Raw genomic sequence first — 20692 nt, 5'->3', positions numbered from 1 at the left:
TCGTCTCGACTCACAATTTTTATTTTTTTATTTCTATTTTTGAAACAAATACTGGCATCCTAGCTATCGACTGCAGTTGATAGATTTCCGAAAGAATTATTTTGAATGGATATATAATTTTTCATATAATCGAAAATCAATTTTCTGTTTTGGGGTAACTTTCATAATGGAGCATAAACCAAACAAAATTGAATAAATTACGAACATTTATAGGGCATTGCACACCTCTAAGCGTTTATGGTTATATGGAAAAATGGTAAAAGTTTGTAAAAATGGTTCTCGCTGAAAAAAAAATAAAAAAATATGAGAAAAATTCAGGGTCGCCTATTTTTCCGGAAAAGTTTTCATATGAAAATTTAAGCAAATTTTCTCAAAAATCAAAAAAAAAATGAAATGGAAAAAGTTTTCCACAAAATTTACCACCATAGGGAAAATTTGTAAAGAAAAGCCAGAAAAATTATACCCGAACTCGTGGAAAATTTTCAAAAAAATATTTTCGAGAAGGTAATTTTATAAGCTTTAATCACTGAAATTTTTGGAATGCATTTTTTTTCGTTTTTGAGTTATGGCCAATTTTGTGAAAAATGTCCAGATGTGCCATATAAGACTGTTCTTTGAAAAATCATAACTCAAGAACTAAACATTGTAGAAACAAAGTTTTTATATGAAAATTTAAGCAAATTTTCTCAGAAATTCAAAAAAAAATATGAACTGGAAAAAGTTTTCCACAAAATTTTCCACCGTTAGGGAAATTCATAAAGAAAAGCTGGAAAATCTATGCCCGAACTCGCGGAAAATTTTTATTGAAATATTTTTGAGAAGGAAACTTTATAAACTTCAATTCTAGTAACTTTTAGGATGTACTTTTTTTTTGTTCCTGAGTTATGGTCAATTTTGTGAAAAATGACCATATTAGCCTTTTCTTTGAAAACCCATATTTCAATCAAAGCATCAGAAAAACAAGGTTTTTTTATCAAAGCAATTGCAAATTTTCTAAAAGATCTGAAAGAAACGATATGGGATTGGTTTTAATGAAGTATAAGTCGGATTGGATTATATTTTTCATGAAATATTACACCGCTAAGCAAAGCTGAAAAAACTGTTTCTTTTCCATTCCAAGGGATTCTTTCTTTTCTATGGAACAAATAAGATTCTTTTTATATTTTTCTTTAATTTTATTTATTCAATTATTCAGTACATAACTTACAAAACTATCTATTTTTTCAACCGGGAAGATTGCCTTTGGTTGCTACCACCAGAAGATTTTCGTTTCTTTGTAGTATTAAGAACAAAGCATGCTGTGTTTTCTTGGCTTTCATGTGCATCTGAGAATTCACTCGCAAAAATGCTTCGTTCGTCTTTTGGAATAAATGAATGATATTTTTTTGTTCCAGGAATTGGAACAAGGTTAGAGAATCTCTCCTGAAGTAATTTTTCAGCCTCTGAATAGTCATTTTCAGTTGCATAGATGAATTACCAATCTTTTTTAAATTGGTCTTTCACCTTTTGCGACACAGCCCAGTCAAAAAATTGTTTGGCGTTATTAATTTCCGCTGACTTTCTTTTTTTTTTTAGGGGCCCAGATAGCCGTAGCGGTAAACGCGCAGCTATTCAGCAAGACCAAGCTGAGGGTCGTGGGTTCGAATCCCACCGGTCGAGGGTCTTTTCGGGTTGGAAATTTTCTCGACTTCCCAGGGCATAGAGTATTTCGTACCTGCCACACGATATACGCATGCAAAAATAGTCATTGGCATAGTAAGCTCTCAGTTAATAACTGTGGAAGTGCTCATAAGAACACTAAGCTGAGAAGCAGGCTCTGTCCCAGTGGGGACGTAACGCCAGAAAGAAGAAGAAGACTTTCTAATACTAGCATCTCTAGCCATTCGCTTAATTTTGCCACCGATACCATCACATGGACCTTTTCCATGTGAGGTTGGGAAAAAGTGCCATTCTGCTCTAATTTTAAAATCATTTTGATGGTTGCATACATTTTTGAAATTTGATTTATTTTTGTACTGCTCTCCGCAACCATCAGAAAGATGAATGATTTTTTCAAGCTCAGGAAATTTATTTTTCAATCTTGAAATTAGTTTTGTTCGAAAAGCATAAACTGATGTCGTGTTATGCTTTTTTATGTCAGCAATTACAACAAAATTTAAGATCGAAGATTTGTCTTTGTAATAAATTACAAATGGATGTATTGTTACTTGAGGTCGTATGGAATGGAATCTTGTATCACGCACGAATAATTTTCTGCGAAATCCATCTGGCACATTATTTCTTTGTTTTCAACTAGTGATTCCTTTTTAGCTCTTATAAATTTATTTTGTTTATCTACTTTGAATTGATGCACAAGAAACTTCTCTGTGAGATTTTTCAAGTTTTCTATAAAATCATTTATATTTTCCTCTTTGTTGATAATTTCACAACGAGGATAAATAATCCAAAAACAATACTTAACTTCTTCAACGTTGTTTTCATCTAAGCGATTGGCAACAAAATCTAATTTCTTTAATTTACAATCCTCACAGGACCTCAAGTAACAATCATTTGTACTATCTGGACATATCATTTGACTAGTCAAAAAGGTGTTAAGTTTTTTTTGACGTTAACTACGTCTTACGGCAATATACTGGGTGTCAATTGAAAATCTAAGATTTTGCGACCGTCACGAAATTATGTATGATTTTGAACGCTAATAACTCAGTCATTTATCGATGGATTTTCAATATTTTCCCACCAATCGGTCGGAAATGTATACAAAAATTTCCTCAAATAGAGAAAACTATTGATTATTGACAATAAACTATTGAAAATTGGGAAAATGTTGAGCCCTTTCTTACGCAACCAATCACGTGCAAGCAGTTTTCCACGCTTCTTTTGCGTTCCGCTTCGCACTATAAAAGCAGACCGATTCCTGCTTCTTCGCTCATTCTTCTTTTTGCCGTCAGACTGTGAACATGGTCGGCGAACAAGTCTCGAGTGCCTTTCGCATTCTCAGCTCACTTTTCAATGGAACTCGAATGGAACAACAACACGCCGCCGCGACTGAAGCCGCTTGTTGAAGCGCCCATCGTCATCGCCACCGCAAATCTCATCGGGCGAGGAGGATTTCTACCAGTGCGCCGTCAGCTCCTCGCTACCAGAGGCAAGCTGTTGATCATCAAGCGGTGGCAAAACACCAGCGTCCGGATTGTGAAATCGCTCAAGATTTCCTAATGGACTCGTGCTTCCAGAATTGGCGCTGCAGGAATCGGGGCGCAAAGGTAAGTTTGTACGAGGTGGCTGAAAAAATCGACCAAAGCCGCTTGTTGAAGCGCACATCGTCATCAGCACCGCAAATCTCATCGGGCGAGGAGGATTGCAACCAGTGCGCCGTCAAAATGTGTCCGTGTTACGAAAATTCAACAATTCAATCGGCCCTTTCCAGAGCCAACAAGTGTTTTAAAGAGTTAATTGTGTAATATTCCCTAATGTGTTTACCACATACTTGCTATAATTTCTCAATTCATCTCATAGCAGCATACAATAATTGATTTATTACGAGTAATTGACAATACGGCAATTTGAGGATGTTTCCGAGGACGCTGCTGCTGTGCCGTTGGGATGCAATATATTTTCTATTGTTAAGGAATGATTCAAATATTACGTAACGCAAAATTTGCTAGCTTTGGTTCCCCTTCTTTCCCACGTAATGAAAGAGCTGCCGGTGTAGCAAAACATCGAAACAACGGTGGACGTGCGACATTTAATTCTGCAATGCAGAAAATATGAAAGGGAGAGGGAGCAGAACAATGTGAGCACGACAAGCTTGAGAGACGCCCTAGCGAATGAAGAAGAAGCAGCGAAAAATTTATTAAAGTTTCTACACGAAACAGGGCTTTACAAAAAATTGTAATGAAATAAGAATTGTTTTATGAATTGTAAATTTAAAACCACTTCAGTTTGACACGAATGCACCCTGGTGTAAAGTGTCGTTAATACACAGAAAAAAAAAATCAAAACAACTCTGCGTCTACCTTGGCCTTACCTTCCCCGATCCAGCAAGTTTGTACCAGTCATGATGTGGAGCAGGGCCGTTCAGACCATTATGGTGATATCTGCACTGTAGAGATAACTATAATGGGCCAGAGAACGATTCTGTTTTGCGTGTTTATTGAGCCGAATACTACAACGAAGCAAAAGAAGTTCTTCATGACGCGGAATTTATTCGAGTATCAGAAGGAGAACAGACCAATGATTGTGACAGGAAATTTAAACATCGATCTTACCAACCAGGAAAATATCGAGTTTGTGGATTTCATGGAGAAGTATCTGAAACTCAAACTAGCTTCGGATCCCTCTAAGCCAACCAATCTCAGCGGTTCTTGTGTCGACATGACCTTCACGCGCAACATTCGGGTGAAAAACAAGAGTTATTATTCTTGTTTCTTCTTTCATCGACCGATTCTTTCGGTGCTACAGTGTTAATCAAACAAACGGCCCTTTTCAGGGCCACCGAATTTTTCAAAAAGAGTTATTAAGTATTGATAAATTGCTTTAAACAAAGAAACAAAATTACAAACATATATCTTTTCTAAATTCACAAACCATTACATTCTGGATTATAACTAAAGGAAGGTTGCAATTATGACATTTGACTATAATACAAATGAAGCAAATTACATGGCGTAGTTAACGTCATGCGGTCGTGTCTTGTACACAACCCCCACTGATTTTTTTTCTGTATTATGAACTTCAAAGCAATTAGTTTTTTTCAATGCATCAACCATGAATTTCATATTCTCATGTATCATGCAAACACAAACATTCATGGCCGATGAATCCTTTGTATAAACACATTGTTTTGGTTTAAGTTTCCAGAACGATGTGAATGAGACAGATTCCTGTTCACTCTTACAGGTTTTCAAATATTGTTTATATAAAGTATCCAAAGAGTCAAGCAAAAGGCGTTTTTGATAGTTACTACTAGAAGCATCCAAACGTGAAGATTTTACTTGAAAAGAAATTTCCAAGAATTTAGCAAGTTCTTGTATTTTTTGTACATTATTTATAGAACCAACTGACTCACCCGAGGAAGGAGTTTCCTTTGGCGACGCCAACGAAGATAGTGGTGAAACTTGTTCCTCAAACGCCATTGCTTCTGGAAGATCCGTTACGAGAGCCTTCTGGTCACCGGTAATGGAGCACTTCACGCAAATTTTCATCTTTTCCGTAATCCACTGAACTCCATTCGAATGAAGCTTACTGATGAGGCCTTGGCTGATCGATCGTAGATTTGTCCTTACTGATTTGTGGCCGCATAAAGAATTGTATTCGTAATATTGAACTTTGTCCATTTCAACAGCTTCGGGAAAACTTTTTTCACTTTCCAAAAATTAATAACGAGAAATATACAGCTGATAGACAACACTTGCACTTTCTCACTGCTCTTTGTTAGTTTTTGGTAAACTTATGATTCTCAAGCCATTTCAACGCTTTAAACTTGAATTGGTAAATACCTATTTGTCATATTGTCTACCCATTTATTTAACTGTCAATTTTGTAGTTACCTAACAGGAAAAATTGCCTACATTCTGATTGAAGAAAACTTTGTTTCTATGTAGTTTCGTTCTTAAGAAATTTTGTTTATGAACTTATAAATTTGTAAATATATGGTTCAAACAGCTCATCCTAGCAATATTTGATCATGTTTTAGGAACGAAAAATGAGCGTATTGAAAAATATTGTAGGATTGGATCTTATTGATCGCTCTTTTCAAATATACTTTGTTTGAAAGCTGGAATAGCTAATTGGGTTTTCATTATTTGTTTTCATAAACAGTGAAAAATGTCCTGGGAAACTGATTCCATTTCAAAAATTTCATATTTTTGAGATAATTTGAATCCGGTTCGACAAGTCATGATGAGTCTTGAGTCATGATTTTTAAATGCAAATCTTTGCATTTTTTACAAAATTGACCATAGATCAGGAACTAAAGAAAAGTACCGTAATCCGGGGTATCATTGATCAGCGGGGTAACATTGATCGGAATGACCCATCTCATAAAAAGTTCGCATTATCATTTATTGATAGAACATTTCCAAATCATAGATGGTGCTTCTCTTTCATATATTCATCAGCTGATAAAAGTGAAGATTTTTGCGAAAATTGCGTTTACCTTATGCGTAAATTTGGCAACTTTTCGAAACAATGATTTCAATTGTTAAGGATGACACTACCAAACATTCATGTCTCACATAAGTTCTGTAAATGATTTGAGCAAGGAAAATGCGGTTCTTACTAAAAACGGCATCGCCGAAAACGATTCCGTTGTCAAAACTTTCATAAGTATGCTCAATTATGCAACATTAACGAATTACTGTAAAGAATATAACTTTCCCTTAAAAAATTGCCTACCTTTAGGCGTATTCCGTGGTTCGAGATGTTTTTAATTTTAAAATAAGTCAAAAAGTAAATGACTTGCAAGCATTTGGCCTTCATATTCGGCTTCAGGGGCCATGATTTTAGTAGGTAACGACATTTTCATTATTACCGAACGTTGTTTACATAGGTGATCAATGTTACCCCATATCAACTAAATCAAAAAATCACTTAAAACATTTTTTTTAACATGCTTAAACCTTTCAAAAAACAAAATAAAGTGTATAGTCACGAGCTATGGGTGGCAGTACTTGTTTTAAAAATATAAAATTTGCAACTATTGCATTTTGGAACCAAATATTTAAGAAATATTCAAAAAAATGATCAATGTTACCCCGGATTAGATTTTCCAGCTTTTCTTTATGAATTTCCCCAACGGTGGAAAACTTTTTCCAGTTCATTTTTTTTTTGGATTTCTGAGAAAATTTGCTTAAATTTTCATATAAAAACTTTGTTTCTACAATGTTTCGTTCTTGAGTTATGATTTTTCAAAGAAAAGTCTTAGGGGTCTATTTTATAAGTCGAGTCGATCAAAATGACTCGACTGGAGTCACTGTCGACCAAAAAATTCTCTCGACTCAGCTCTGTCACTCGAGTTTTTCGACTGTTGTCACTCTATGTGACTGGATTACTATGGGAGTCGACGGGTGACATCTGAAATATGCATGTTTGCTTTGATCGACAATGAATACAGACGAGTCACATGAATCTGCTCGATTTACAAAATAGGCCCCTTATATGGCACATCAGGACATTTTTCACAAAATTGGCCATAACTCAAAAACGAAAAAAAAAATGCATTCCAAAAATTTCAGTGATTAAAGCTTATAAAATTACCTTCTCGAAAATATTTTTTTGAAAATTTTCCACGAGTTCGGGCATAGTTTTTCCGGCTTTTCTTTACGAATTTTCCCAACGGTGGAAAATTTTGTGGAAAACTTTTTCCAGTTCATATTTTTTTTGGATTTTTGAGAAAATTTGCTTAAATTTTCATATAAAAACTTTGTTTCTACGTTGCTTCGTTCTTGAGTTATGATTTTTCAAAGTAAATAGTGTCAAGGGAAAACAAAACATTTCCACCTGAGTTTTCCGGAAAAATAGGCGACCTTGAATTTTTCTCAATTTTTTTTATTCATATATCCATGAGCCCTGCCTGTGGAAAAAGTTTCATGAAAATCTGAGACCCTTCGGCCCAAACCCGTACGGTAATAAAAAAATCCCCTATTACAACTAATAGTGAGGCCGTTCGCAAAATTTCATGGCAACCTATTGTGCGGCTGCCAACCTATGGAATTTAGCCAATTTTGGATTGTGAGGCTAATTTAATTGAACCAACTCAGTTTTAAGTAGATCCACGATTTCGTGGATACTTTTGGTCGACGAAAAAGATGCTTTGAATACTGTTGAAAACCCCTGCATCGAAAATCAAAAACTGCGACACTACTACCACCTTGCAAACTCACGTTCACGATATCAACATTTGGTTTATGCATGAGTAGGACATGAGAAAATTTTACAGGGCCTTTGGCTAGCAATGCGAGTGGTGAGGCGTGAGCAGCAATGATTTTCACTGTCATCGGTCTGATTTGAATTTGTTCGACGGAAGCTTTCGCGCTCTTCCGCTCTCTAGTAATATGGCGCGTGCGTGACGCGCCCCGATTTCATTGAAAGAGGACTCGCTCACACACGTGCTCTTTGAGGGGGGATGCTGGATGCTGTGATGTTGGATGTCCTTTCGTTCGGTCGCGCGCTGGGTCCATGAATGGATGGTGATGTTGTTTTTCTACAATGAAAGCTTCTGACGGGGGAGCCTGGAGAGATTTCCGAAGGATGCTCTCAATTTGGGGAGATTTTCGCTTTGGAACTGACGGGGCTGGTTGTTACTGCCGAGAGTGGAGCACTTTCGATTAGTCCCGGACGAGACTTGGTTCATAACTACTGTGCCAAAAAGCTGTGCAGCGCGGTGCGAGTGCGTTTTTTTGGGGACTTCCCTGCACGCCTTACCAGGGGCCACCCCGATAACCACACCGGTGCTTGGTGCCGTCGCGTCTCATTCCGTGTTCCTCCCCGAGCTAATGCGTGCAGAAATCGCGATTTCTGAAGAACTAGTGCTGGGAACCTACATCTACGTCTAGGAAAGCGTTACCTTACGTATATAGCTATATGCGAATTGGGATTGGAATTGGATTTCTGGTTGTAAGTGGGATTTACGTTCAAGTGGAAGGATACGTGAAGCACCTTGGAAGGAAAACACAGTGAAATGTAATGGATTTCTGGCTAAGTTTATTGCTGGAAAGCTGTTGGAGCTAGAGTGAGGGTGGAACCCATATTAAGGTGGACCATCATCTGGTGAATTGAAGAAGAAGAAACCTAAAAGCGACGGCGAAGACCGACGAGATAAATCCTAGTGAATGTTTAATGTAGTGGAACAAAGTTGATTCCTTTCTGGCATTTTTTTCGGGAAACATCTAGCAATGAAAGCCAAAGTGTAGTGAATGTGTGTAGAAAAGATTTGAACGAAATCGTAGTCTCATCCTCCTGTGAGCGAGACTCGTCACGGTAAGACGCCAAGAGGTGGTGATATTGTGGAGGAAAATAACAGTGAGAGTGAACCACTGGTAAAATTACTCTAAAATGAAGCAAAGGAAAAATATCTACAGATAAATCCATAAGTGTGTGAATTGGTTGCAAATATTGCGAAGAAACTAGTGCTAGTACCTAACCAAATGAGTTTGGAAATTGAGATTAAGATATGAAAATCCTCATCGACTGTCCAGAGAATGAGTCAGTGTAAGTGCCCAGCGGTAAACTTTAAAGCAATTTCCCTGATAAAAGACATCGATAAAGTGGCTGACCACACATAGACAGATCTGTTATCTGTTCACTTCCGCTGTCAACCAGCTGCCCTCTCTACATCCAGGTTCTGCAACTCACCCGACTGTCTATGTCAGCGGGCGGTTGACGTTCCTCACCGCAAGCAGCACACATCGAAAAGCTGTGTGAACGAACAGCAGCGGTATCCTTTCTGGTCGCTTCACATATCTCTTATTCGCATCCATAGACAATTTTCCTCAGTTTTTGCACAAACACCACTTGTTACCTTGACCTCGATTCGTTAACCTTTGTCGGCAGGCTGGGGAAGCGATTGTTGTTTGTGGAAGATTCGGATATAGTTAAAATGTTTCTGTTTTTTCAGCATCTGAAGTTGATTATGACGACATGAAAGCTCGTTGCTTATTTTCTGTAGTCTTAACGCATGAAAACAATTGTTTTGCAGTGGTGATCAAGTGTTTATAGATATTGATTTTAATATGTAGGGGAAGACTAAACATTTTAATTCATATGTCAAAATCAAGAATCAATAAATCCTTTTTCGACGCAGCATGTCGTATTTTGAAGCCTTAAACATGATCAAAAAATATCACAGGTGTTGTATTTCTAAAAAATATTTATTTTTTGAAGCTTTAAAAAAGTGATGTCTTATCACGATAATTTTTAGCGACGGGGTAAAACCGCCCACCCACGGGGTAAGAGCGACCACCACGATTTTCGTACACAATTTTGCGAAAAAATATATCAGTTCCCTGTGATTCTAAAAAGTATAATGTTTTATGAATTCTACATTGATAAACGTGGATACTGAATCATTTTTAGGATTAATTATTCCTAAAAACTTGAATATATACTTATTAGTACCTTGAAACACCCATATTTTGGAAAAGCTATGCGGATTTAGCTTGTATTTTTCACAAAATTGATGTCATTTCACTTGAACAGTAATGTACAACGTAATTACAACTTCTAAAATGGTTTACACAGTTATTTGGTATAAATCAGGGGTGGCGGTCTTACCCCGTCAACAGTGGTCGGTTTTACCCCGCTTGCGCAATTTTCACAACTATGGCCTTATTTCAAAGCTTAATATTTACAATTCATATTTCACTTCACCAAAGCATATTTCACATTTCTGTTAAAGCATGCACGGGTAATTTGTTATGTTTTACCAAAAAAATCCCTTCCGAAATCCTTAAGTGAGCATCTGTTAATTTTAGATCAAATTCACTATCGACAAGCAGAAACTTTGTTTTTGACATTTATTATGAAAAATTTGATGTAAATATTACACTAAATGCTCCGGAATGTCAAAAATCTTGTGTTCATTGAAAGTGCTTGATGAACTTTTAAGAAAATTGTCATTTCCATGCCAAACTGAAGGTGGTCCGTCTTACCCCGGCGGGCGCTCTTACCCCGTCTTCCCCTAGGTAATCATATGCACCTTCAACAGGGCTGGTAGCAAGTCACTTTTTAGTGACTTGGTCACTTTTTTCGACCTGGTCACTAAAAAGTCACTACTTCCATCAAAAAGTCACTAAAGTCACTTTTTTCAGGAAAATGGTCACTAAAGTCACTTTTTTCTTGATCTGATGCCAATGGCAAGTTAGGCTTTAATAGCTTTTCAAAATCAAACAGAAAGAAGATTATTGATTCAAGAAAAATAAAGACTCCCGACTAAGTTTCTGGAAGAATTCAAGTAAATATTCTGTAGACATTTCCTATGAAAAATGTTAACATTTCCTATAATAATTTTTAGAGAAGATTCTGGCAAAACTTAGAAAGCATCTTTGGGATGATTTTTTGTCCGAAATATTTTATTAAATTTTGGCAAAAACCAGGACCAATATCTGTTTTGAGTAATCTACAGCTACAGGGTGTCCGCAAATTATCCGTACAAACTTTGAAGACATGGCTCTATACAACCAAGCATATTAAATTCAATATTCTTGCATGGTTTTATCCATTGGCTTATTATATTCTTAAGAAGTAGGTTTGACACATTTCCGATTTCAAATATATCTCAAGCACCAAAATACCGCTATTTACTTAATTAAGGGTTGCTGAATCCATTACCATTTTCAGAAATATCCTAGCACGTCTAGTTTTTGAGATGTTGGCAGTTGAAAATGCCAAATTCGACTATTTCAGCCAACTTGCATGCAAGTTTGCCAGCTTGTATGGCAATTTATTTACTTAATTTGCCTCAGAACTCAAACATCATGTGTATAACAATACTTCAAGCGTGTGCTAGAATAAGGGCGTAAGTCGCATGATCGATATCTCTTCATCGATCCTCTCTTCTGTGAATAAAGGTGACAAGATGCGGGTTTGTTGGATTTTTTTCACTTCAGACCGATTGGCAGTGATGCAATCTTGCGTCTTGAGGTGAAAAAATGCTGAGAAACTTGTATCTTATCACCTTTATTCCCAGAAGAGATGATCGATGAAGAGAAATCGATCATGCGACTTACGCCCTTATTCTAGCACACGCTTGACTTATCTACAAAGTTCATCAAAATTCCGATGCTCAAAAGTTATTTTTTGTTGGTTTAGAAAAGTATTGTATTTTTCCATATAAGAGAAACGAAGAACTTTGTATGGAGACTATAGGCATGTTGAAAAAATCGATTTAATCTAACTTTAACCGTGTAATTTCAACCAAATTAAATATGAAATGAAAGTTATAGTCTTATTTTGCATGATAAAATTGTTCGATAAATCTTTGTTTAAATTTTATGTGAACATCAATGAAACCAATGTTTTATGCAACTTTGGCGACCTGTAGCTAAAAATTGTGACGTGCTGGAACATTTCTGAGAACGGCATCAGATTCAGTAGCCCCAAATCTACTAGAGACACATGATTTGATCCTTGAGACACGCAAAAATGTATTTTTTTTCCGCTGTGTTTTCTATTTCCAGTCTAACTTGAAGCCACTAAACTGTAGGACATTTGGATTTATCGCTTTTAGATTTTAGGGATAACACATCTCCAGTATGAATAGCGGCGCTCAGGAAAAAACGTCTCAGAAAAAATTAAATTTGATTATCTTAGTAACAAGCAATCAATTCAAAATTATTTAAAGTTGTATGTTGTGTAAGCGCATAGATGTATTATGAAAGGTACATGGACATTAATTCTTCATTTTTTTTAATGCGAGATCATCTTCCCTATATTTTGCTGTTCGGATAATTTGCGGACACCCTGTATAGAAGAAATCTTGAACCCGCTTTCTCAAATAACATCATCAAAACTCCTCCGGAAGAAAAGCCAGAGACGGCTAGGAATAAAAAAAAATCAAAGAATTGGTCAGAAACTCGTCCAGGGCTTCAAAAGCGAGTACTAATTTTACTGGAAATCATTTCAGAAATTACATTAGAAATTCCAACAAATAAACAATTGATTAACCCTTGAACGTGTTTTATTACAAGACTTTCATCAACTATTTATGTAGAAAAAACACGTTTCTTTAATGAGTGTTTGTACATTGTTTGACGATAGTTAATTATTAATAGTGATAGGGGTCGTCCATTAATTAGGTAAGGGTTTATGAGGGGGGGGGGGGGGGGGATTGAGATTTCTTACGCGCCATACAAATTATTATTAATTTTCATACAAAAAATCTTACTATGGGGGGAGGGGGGGGGGTGGTCTAAAAACCGCCAAAATTGTCTTACGTAATTAATGGATCGCCCCATATCAGTGACTATTCCCTAACGTCAAATCTACCTGTTTATAAATTTCAGCGATTTCTATCGTTTACTGTTTGCCATATAATCTAAGTAAGCAAAATTAGTCATTTCAGGGTCGTAGATCAGATAAAACGTGAAGTTGCGAGTCGCCACTGAGTACCGAGCTGAACAAATTTTTACAATAAAAGTCATCAACATGTATTAGTATACCAAAATGGATTGTATCAGAATGAAATTCATATGATTTAATATTATATACTATTTAAAAAAAAAAAAATTAGGCTGTTAAAGGCGGTAAACATGAGTTAAATAATGAATTTATTATGGCAGATTGAAAAATGCTTCTTAGCTGCCACGCTTTAATATGTTGTTGTACTATAGTACAAAGATAACAACCAGCTAATGAAAGTAAATTAATTCCAACTAGTTGTGTATATAGAGTCTAATACTTAGGATGAGCGGTGAATGGCGCCCTACACATGTATCATTGGCACACGTGTTATTCGGTACCATTATACGTTGTTCACATGTCAACTTCTTTCCTACAAAAACAAATGTTTTATCTTGCGTCTAGCGCAAAAAGTTGCGAAAAATATCGAAAAACCAATTTTTGACAGAATTTAATGTGTTGAAATGCTGTTAAATGAGCAGTGAATGGCGTCCTTACGGTAATATGATTATTTTCAATAACAGTCATCTTATTCGGTTTGTCTCGTATTCGTCAATAATCAATTGTGTTCTGGAGTTATTGTTTATTTTCAAGAAACGGTTTAATTTAACAGAAATTCTGCCACAGATTAGCAGTTTCGTCAACAACCAAAAATTTTCTCTCGATTTATTCACCAGATTTGTTGAGAAATGCTTCAAGTAATTCGTTTTGCATCGCTACTTCAAAATCTTCAATTAATTTTTGCCAGTAAGTTCCTTATGAACATGAAGTTTGCTAAAATTATACCAGAGTTTATGTTTTTTTTCACCAATATAAACTAATGTTCGTTTCGTAAAAAAGGATAAGTCAAGTGAAATCTCAATTGCGTCATCTTTTAAGAATCATTGACGGGGCTGTAACTTTTTTGTCAATGAACCGATTTGTGAAATTTTTACATACGTTGGTGAATTTCCGTGATAGGATTTTTTATCAATTATCTTGAAAAATAGTTCATCGAATATTTTCATGAAAATAGTACGTTGTCTGTGTTTTGGAAAGCAAATTTAATTGAATTTTAATAAAAAAATTAAGAAAATTCAAAAGAGGGCTTCATTGCGTTCATTGCGGGGAGGGGTTATTGTGAAAAATTGTTTAAAAACAACGAATTTTTGAAACTTTGGACGCTAATATCTCAGAAGAAGTTCTATATAAAATTATACATTCTTCGGTGAAGATTTGCAATAGGGAGTGGGCTATTATATTATGCATTGGTCAGTTGGGAATTTCACCACATGATGGCGCTAGCTAAAAAACATGGTTTTCTGATTCCCCTAAGCGACTATGACGTTCTATAGATCATACGATGGTTCTAAATTCTGATGATTTGTAATATTGATGTATTTGGCAAAGTTGCTCATTAGTCTAAAGGCTATACACTATATGTTTGCTTTGTTGAACATTCTGGGGATCCCAAAACACAAACAACGTAGCTTTTTTCGAACAGAGAGAAGGTTAATTTACACATAGAACGTATTTCCATTTCAAGTCATTTTTGTGACTTATACTTGTAGTTTTCAAGTCACTTTTAGGTCACTTTTTGGTCACTATTTAGTCACTTTTTTGATCATTTTGGTCACTAAAGTCACTATTATTTTACTGTCTGACTGCTACCAGCCCTGCTTCAAGAATGAGTGTATCATGTGGAGTTTATGTCAATATATGAAAATTTATCAAATGATGATGGAAATACTATATTTAGTGTATTATTGTTGTAATTGATTCAAATTGTTACAAACTTTTAAAATTAAGTTAGTTTTTATTCTATAGAAAACAATTCGTAACACTTTTTTTTTCAAGCGTTACGGCTCAACTAAAACAGTCGGATTTGTGTTCTTATGAGCACTTCCACAGTTAGCTTTCTTTGCCAATTGACCATTTTGCATTGACCTGGGAATTTGACTTTTTAATATATTCTTTAATTGGAAAATGAGACCCTTCTAAGAACAGAACACAATGAAGTTTAAAAAGAACAATTAATTATTTCAAAAGTTTTACTGCATACATTATCTAATACTTCTCCAGGATTTTGATGAGAAGTTTAGGAACTTTATTAGAATTTCACAAAGTACCAAGATTTCTAAAACTTGTATAAATAATTGTGATTTTATGGCTTTCGCAGTCTAGGGAAATTAAAACGGAAAGTTTTGTTTTGCCCGACGTTTGCTCTTTGTATTTGGTCTTTATTTATCCTTGATAAAGGCCAAATACAAGGAGCCGAAACGTCGGGCAAAACAAAACTTTCCGTTTTGATTTCCCTAGACTGCGAAAGCCATAAAATCACGGGTAAAATCCGCCCAGTCGAGTATCCTAGATCAACACAGAGATGTATAATTATTCTCCTATTGTTCCTATCTACTCCTCCAAAATACTAACAATAATTTTCTCCGAAGCTTCTCTTTAAGCTCTTTTAAAATTCCTTTAAAGTTCCTTGAAGTTCCTTTCTTCAGGAATTTATTCAGAGTTTCCAAAGAGCACCTCGACAAAAATCGCAATTTCTGGAAGACTTAACTGTTATGTAATTCGAGGAGTAATAATTTGAGAAATATCCTTATCTGTATTAATTCTTAATTATTAGTGGAATCCTGTGTAAATGTAACATGAATTCCTAGGGAAAACGTTAGACTAATTCCTTAAGAAACATCTGTATTGCAGTTTGGGAAAATTTCGGTATAAATCCTACAGGAAGTAAAGACATGCAACTAGGAGATATATTACCTGAAGTATTCCTGGATTGTTTTCCGGAGTAACTCTGAGAAGGAAACCTCACGAAAGGTGAAATAAAAGAAATTCCTGAAATATCTGTATGATTAGGATTTCTTAAGAAAGAAGGAACAGTTAGCAAAACAAATGACGAATTACCTCTAGTGCAATCGTAAGAAGAAAATGGATATATAGTTAGTGACAAAAGTTAGTAATCAAATACAGTTGTTTTCATACAAAATGCCCAAGTTTGGGGATCTGTATCTCAGTTTCTGGAAGTCCGAATTAGCTGAACTAGAAATAACCTGAAGTTTTGTGTATACTTAGCTCATTAAATTTGACTCATTTTTCAAAGAGTTTTAGAGGGTCGTTCAAGGATTTCGATTTGATTAAAAAATGGTAAGTTGTAAAAGGTTGTGTTTTGCCAGTTTTTGTAACTTTCGAAAGTGAACAACTATACCGAACAAACTAACCAACCACAACTTACCGTTCAGAATTAAATTATAAAATCTATTGTTATCTTAGTTTTGTCTTTAAACAACCCTCTAAAACTCTTTGAAAAATGACTAAATTATAATAAGCTCAGGCTATTTGTAGTTCGTCATCCAAATTTCAGCGCATTCGGATTACCAGAAACTGAGATACAGATCCCCAAACTTTGGCATTTTGTATGGAAAACACCATTTGATTACTAACTTTCGATACTGACTGTAATATTGTTTTTTCCGGAGATTTTCGGAGAAAAATACTAGGAGATATCTATAATAGTTTCCTAAATAAATTCAAAATGTTTTCTTCAATAGTTCGAAGAAATTTCCGGACTATTTTTCTTTGGTTGATCCAGCGAAGATCTCGCATGTCGAATCGCCTTGTTGAAATCATTTGCATGTTTCAAACGTATCTGATGAAACGAAGCTAAGGTGACTCGTGAACGTGTTCAGAGCTGTTCAGAGTCAATTACGCATTTTGGAAAAAAGCTATTTCCCTTTAGTGATTTCTGGTTTCAAGCTGTCTTGACTACAAACTAGTTATCAAAGCCATAATAAATCCATAATAAACACCTTGTTCGGTTAGTCGCGAGTGAATGTTCACGAACTTTTTGCTATTTCTCTTGGTATGTTCTCCCGAGGAGTCGAGTGCGAACTTACTCACACCAAGCTTGTTCACGAGTCTGTCATGTTTGTTTTGCGTTGGTTTGCACTTGTGAAGTGCTTCGTGATGTGAACTTTTCCATCACTGCCTGCAGATACTCACGAGATTTAAGCGGTATTGACGATTACGGAGTATTCCAGGGTATTCCAGGCCATACATGTGTATCTGCGGGATCTTAGGGATATTTACGGGTTTCACCAGGAATTGATGAGTACGCATAGGTATAGCTTAGCTTAGCTTAGACTGACTACACATATCAATGGTTGCTATTCCGTGATTGACCGAAGTCAGTGAAAATGCACAAAGAATCAACTAGGAGTTCGGCTGGGATTGGCCATAATCTTCTTCAATGTGCATAATTCAGTGCCTCTATTTATACAGGGTCAATAGCGGCGCCGGCCACGTCCTTGCAGTCAAGTGGGATTGGGGGAAGGAATGTTAGTGTGTAACTTTTGCTATTTGGAGACCGTGTTTGCCTCTGCATCTCCACAAAGGTTACTAGGAGGGATGTTTGTTAATGGGAAGGATCGTTGGGTCACAGGATTCACTTTGATAAGCGATTAGAACATGATAAATAATGATTTGTGAGATATATACATGCTTATATATAAATATAATATTTTCATTTGATATGAACGATTTCTATGTAGAGGAAAATTATGCCGACACTTGAGGTGACGAACCATTCAAAGTTTGTTGAACAAATACCTAAATGTAACATTCCTACAGCTGTCAGGACGAAAGCATGTGTTATTATATTTTACTCATTTGAAAAGAAACAAAAAACTCGATTGGTTGGGACATTATAGAACACTCTTATTCTTATGCCGACACTTACAGTGGCGAACCATCCAATGTTTGTTGAATAAATTGAACCTTTCGCAAGTCTACACTTGCAGTGTCGAACCATTCAAAGTTTTTTTTAATTACAAAAATAAAGGTAAATAAAGGGTGTTCTAAAAAAAAATTAAACATAAATAATTCATGAATAAGAGTTTGTGTCGACACCCACAGTGACGAACCATCCATAGTTTGTTGAAAAATCATAGTTACGTCCCACCATTGTAACGATTAAATGTGCAGTCATACATATTTTATAGATTAGAAATAGTAGCATGAAACGAGCTCACCAATTGATCCGTCATCCTTGACTGAGCAGCTACAATCCACTTTCAGCTTCTCTCGTTTGCTCGGCTATATAAAAGCACTCGGGGTTCAAACGGATTGAAATGTTCGCTTGAAATCTTCGCACAGTTTTGTACACCTTGCATCGTTGTTTTTATTAGTCTTGTGAGCTTCCCGAGAAAGCTGTTCTCGTCCATGATTTTCCATAGTTCTACGTGATCGATATTATCTTAAGGTGACGCGTTGGAACCTGGTATTCTAGACATTTTTGGAGTATTTGCCATACAGTGGAGACCCGGTCCGTTGTCGATCGGCCGTCAACGAAGCTGGCTTGATAACTTTGCACGAGCTCATTTACTAAAGGTGACAGACAACGGAAGATGATCTGGAATAACAGTTTGTAGGCCGCATTTAGGGTGGAGATCACTCGGAGGTTCTCACAATCTTATTTGTCGCCTTTCTTGTGGACGGGGCATATTACCCCTTTTGATGCAACGTTTTATGGACAACTACATCGTTGATGGCTGCTTTCGTTGTACTACAACAGTCCTCAAGAGGGGCTTAATCCAGCTCATACTCTTCCAGTAATGCAGCCTCAAAGTGCTGCGCGTATGCAGTTGCGACATCCAGTTAGCCGCTCTAAATCATACCGGGCGGTCGTCGCACAGTGGGACGAAACTGAAAATTGACGGTCAAAACCTCTTGTAGGCGTTTTAGCCCATAGGTGTCTTCGGGACATTGTTTTGAAATAGCATCCCGAGTAATAGTAAAACATAATTTTTGAATTAGATTGAATATTGTCCCTGAGCAAAAAAAAATGTTTTGATTTTTTTTTCGGGCGATCATTATTTTAGCAAAGTTTTAGTTCTTTTTATTTTCGACATTTTTGCTCAACATACTTGATATTTTTGACTTCGTTTTCACGGTAAAATTTTTAATTTAACCTATTTTAGCATAAATATCAGTTTTTTTTTGAGCATTTCTATGCTCAATGTGAAATTTATGACCATGACATGTTCTACAACATTTTATAAATTACAAAAATACACAAATTTGCCAAATATACCAATACTGTGAAATCATCACATCAAAAGATATAATGAAACTATGTTAAAATTTATATAATTTTCGACCATTTTTCTAAGCAATTTCTCCTGAATCCAGATATGTTGGTGAAATCGCAGGACATATTCTTGAAACTCGATGCAGATCAAGCAGACAATCAAGATAAGATGTTTGATTTAATTATGAATCTTATTTTATTAGGAATTCCCAGCGAAGTATCCTTGGAGAAAATTCTTCCAAAGAAAATCTTGAAACTTTGAAAAAGTTTCAAGATAGTAACAAGTTGAGGAGAAAAAAATCCCCAAAAAATAACACGTTTTTTATATCTGAATACGTCATTCGAATGCTTTTCTATTCTTTTTCACGTAAAAAATAATCTTAGAATGATAAAATCATTAAGTCTTTTAAAAAAGCATTTCCTCCATTACTTGAACATGTTCTAGTAATAGTGGTATTTGCTAACTTATGTTCCTATAATAGTGGTTTACATTATTTCTCATTGAAACTCACTATTATAGAAACGTCCCACTATCACTCGTGCAAATGAGCAAAAAGTTAAGGTTTTTGTTTGTTTTCTACTATTTCCTTACTAATTTCCCTGATTTTTTACACACATTCGTATCATTTTAACAAGGGCCATGTTAGAAAAATACACATGGAAATAAAAATTGTCTATAACACGCTTGAAACCGCACTACCACTATTATTGGTTCACTCACTACCACTGGATCAGCCACCCTACCAGAAAAACATCATCAGGTAAATCTCAAGAGCTATATTTGAAATAAGTAAAATAATTCATGGAAGAATCTCTGGATTTATTGGTGAAGGAATACTCGAGAAAACCTCGGGACTTTTTGGTCAAGGGTACGTCAAATCCCCCCCCCCCCCCGTGCTTCAGTGATTTTCAGGGAAAAATGCTCTGGAAATCTTAGTTGAAAGCTTGATGAATTCCTAGGACGATGCCTCTAAAGCTTCCGATTTTTGGAGGCCTACGAACTTGGGTTGATTTGATTCGAAATCAGAATTCATGAAGTACTGTATAAATATGAACCCTTCCACGAAATGTCGGTTCGACCAAATATAATATGCGTTTTGTTGCAACTAAACCATTTCGACCAAATGTCCATTTGACTAAATGTCCGTTCGACAAAATGTACTATCGACCAAACGTCATTCGACTAAATGTCATTCGACCAAACGTCATTCGACTAAATGTCATTCGACGAAATGTCCTAAAGCCCATGTATCTACATCAGAGCCGCGTTTAGCTATTAGAAGGCTCAGCTATATCATGCGTGTAATCGATTGAACAACAAAAAGGACAATAACTTACAAAACAAATATTTGTGAAGGCCCCTGAAATGTGGGGGCCCAAAGCCACGGTTCACTTGGGGCCCTCGGTCTTACTCTTAACCTAGGGATAATCAAGGGTCCCCTGTAATTTTTACTTTATCGTTTATTTATTAGGCTCATGCGTCGGGTCCCCCGA

This window comes from Aedes aegypti, unplaced genomic scaffold (assembly GCF_002204515.2).
Source record: "Aedes aegypti strain LVP_AGWG unplaced genomic scaffold, AaegL5.0 Primary Assembly AGWG_AaegL5_hic_scaff_1824_PBJ_arrow, whole genome shotgun sequence".
NCBI lineage: Eukaryota > Metazoa > Arthropoda > Insecta > Diptera > Culicidae > Aedes > Aedes aegypti.
The sequence above is the reverse complement of the archived record's forward strand: the minus strand, read 5'-3'. Positions refer to the sequence as shown.